A 2,428-nucleotide genomic window follows, 5' to 3' on the forward strand; every position below is an offset into this window, starting at 1 on the left:
TACCGTTTAAAGAAGCCTACAATTAGACACTGTACATTAAGGCAAACATGCTGCATCTCTAATCCTCACAACACCACAATATGTTTTCTGTTATCCCCATTTTACAGATGAAGAAGCTGAGCTTCAGATAGGTAACTGGTTTTAAATCCTAGTTAGTGGAACTGCTCTATTGCACCATTCTAATGATTCGTTAAAGAAAGTTGTACAGCAACAAGGAAAAGGGATGAAAAGATGAAACAAGAATGAAAAGGAAAGAATATGGAGAAAGAGAGGAACTGGAATTTAAAAAAAAAAAAGAGCCTCCTAAAGTTGTTTAAGGCTTCAATCACTTTTACCCATACCATCACAAGGTAAATATGATTTATATTGAAGAATTAGTTCTGGGGTCTCTTAAAATGCAGCCTCCCTACCAAAAAACTAATTAGTGTACACAGAACATCTTCTATTCCCTTTCTCTGCTTCATTTTTCTATACAGCAGTTATTCTTTTATAACATTCTATATATTTATGCTTCATTATGTTTATCATCTGTATACACACACACACACTGATGTAACAAAATTATTATTTCTTTTTTAATTAATTAATTAATTAATTAATTTTTGGCTGTGTTGGGTCTTCGTTTCTGTGCGAGGGCTTTCTCTAGTTGCGGCAAGTGGGGGCCACTCTTCATCGCGGTGCGCGGGCCTCTCACTATCGCGGCCTCTCTTGTTGTGGAGCACAGGCTCCAGACGCGCAGGCTCAGTAGTTGTGGCTCACGGGCCCAGTTGCTCCGTGGCATGTGGGATCTTCCCGGACCAGGGCTCGAACCCGTGTCCCCTGCACTGGCAGGCAGATTCTCAACCACTGCGCCACCAGGGAAGCCCGTAACAAAATTATTTTAAAGGCAAGACAAGAAAAATTTAACATGCACTTTTTTCTGCCATCTGAGCCACTACCCTCTCCCCTTTTGTGTGTATTGTGCATCTGCATTACACATTAATTAGATCCCCTTGGAAGACACAGGAATGCCTACTAGCCAAAAAAAAGGCAACATCCTCCTGGCACCAGCAAGGTAATTCCTTAGGAGATAATATTCCTTTCTCAATCCTGTAAGGGGTCACAATGACCCACTATCACCTTGTTGGACTATGTAAACTGTCAATATGTTATTTTGATATATAACCGTTTGTCTCAAAAACTTACATAGCTGTGCTTTGACCTCTAATGGGCAGATCAGTCCTCAGAGCTTTCTGAAAGACTATCTCCTGGGTTATAACCCTCAGGTTGGCTCGAATAAAATTGTCCATTTCTTTCTTAGATTGACTATCAATTAATTTTTAAATTATCGATTAATTTTAACATTAAACACAGATTAATGTGTGCTCCAGGCTTTCCTGGTGGCACAGCGGTTAAGAATCCACCTTCCAGTGCAGGGGACACGGGTTTGAGCCCTAGTCCGGGAAGATCCCACATGCCGCGGAGCAACTGGGCCCGTGCACCACAACTACTGAGCCTGTGCTCTAGAGCCTGCGAGCCACAACTACTGAGCCCGAGTGCCACAACTACTGAGGCCCGCACACCTACAGCCCGTGCTCGGCAACAAGAGAAGTCACCCAATGAGCAGCCCGCGCACCGCAACCAAGAGTAGCCCCCGCTCACTGCAGCTAGAGAAAATCCCGTGCGCAGCAACAAAGACCCAACACAGCCAAAAATAAATAAATTAATTAATTAATTAATTATTTTAAAAAATGTGTGCTCCATGTAAGCTTCATGCAAACAGTAATTTTTTGCCTGTTTCATTTTCCTGTTATATTCCCAGCATGCCTAGAAGAGTGGTTGGCCTTTGTAAGCTTTCAGTACCTGTGTTAATTGAATGAATTTGGGAGGTGGGGAAGGGGGGAGGCAAACATCCTTTAAGACCTAGGAGCATCCTGGGAGAAATCTGAGGATGTGGCCAAAGTAGTGACAGGAGCAAAGTAGGAACATATACCCTTGGTGCCAGAGTTGAAAGAGCTAAGTAGGCAACTTCAAGAAGGGCTTAAAAATATATGTTCAGGAGACCATGCTAGAAAATGAGTTTCTCTTAATCCAACTTGTGAAAAGAAAAACATAAGCCCTTAGTTTATTTAGTCCACAATTATTTTTTGAGTGACCTCTCTGTTGCCATGAACTTTTTCCACTCCTCAGTTCATCCCACCTGCTGGAAAAATAGTGTAGTAAAGGTCTGAATTATAGAATTGATTACTCTCAATTGCCCGCTTAATTCGTATTCAGCCAGAGTTCATCCCGAGGTGATGGTTGCAGCAAGTAAAGAAGATAATGTGTTAAAATGGCTTTCATGTAAATGGTGATGGCTATAAAATGTTCAAAGTTTCTGAAAGGCAAATTGTTCTCTTAGTATTTTAAATACTCATCCAAAATGTAGCACGGGGAAACATTTGCTAAC

General features: G+C 41.6%; 1 long non-coding RNA gene across 1 annotated transcript; it reads left to right on the top strand.

Annotated features, from left to right (window-relative positions):
- The first annotated feature begins 469 nt into the window (after positions 1-469).
- On the top strand, positions 470-1,731 carry LOC309638788. The gene is made up of 2 exons (XR_014251297.1): positions 470-552; positions 859-1,731. It is a non-coding gene; the product is annotated as an uncharacterized lncRNA (long non-coding RNA).
- Positions 1,732-2,428: the final 697 nt, after the last annotated feature.

Source organism: Balaenoptera physalus (assembly GCF_965194825.1).
Source record: "Balaenoptera physalus genome assembly, chromosome: 11".
NCBI lineage: Eukaryota > Metazoa > Chordata > Mammalia > Artiodactyla > Balaenopteridae > Balaenoptera > Balaenoptera physalus.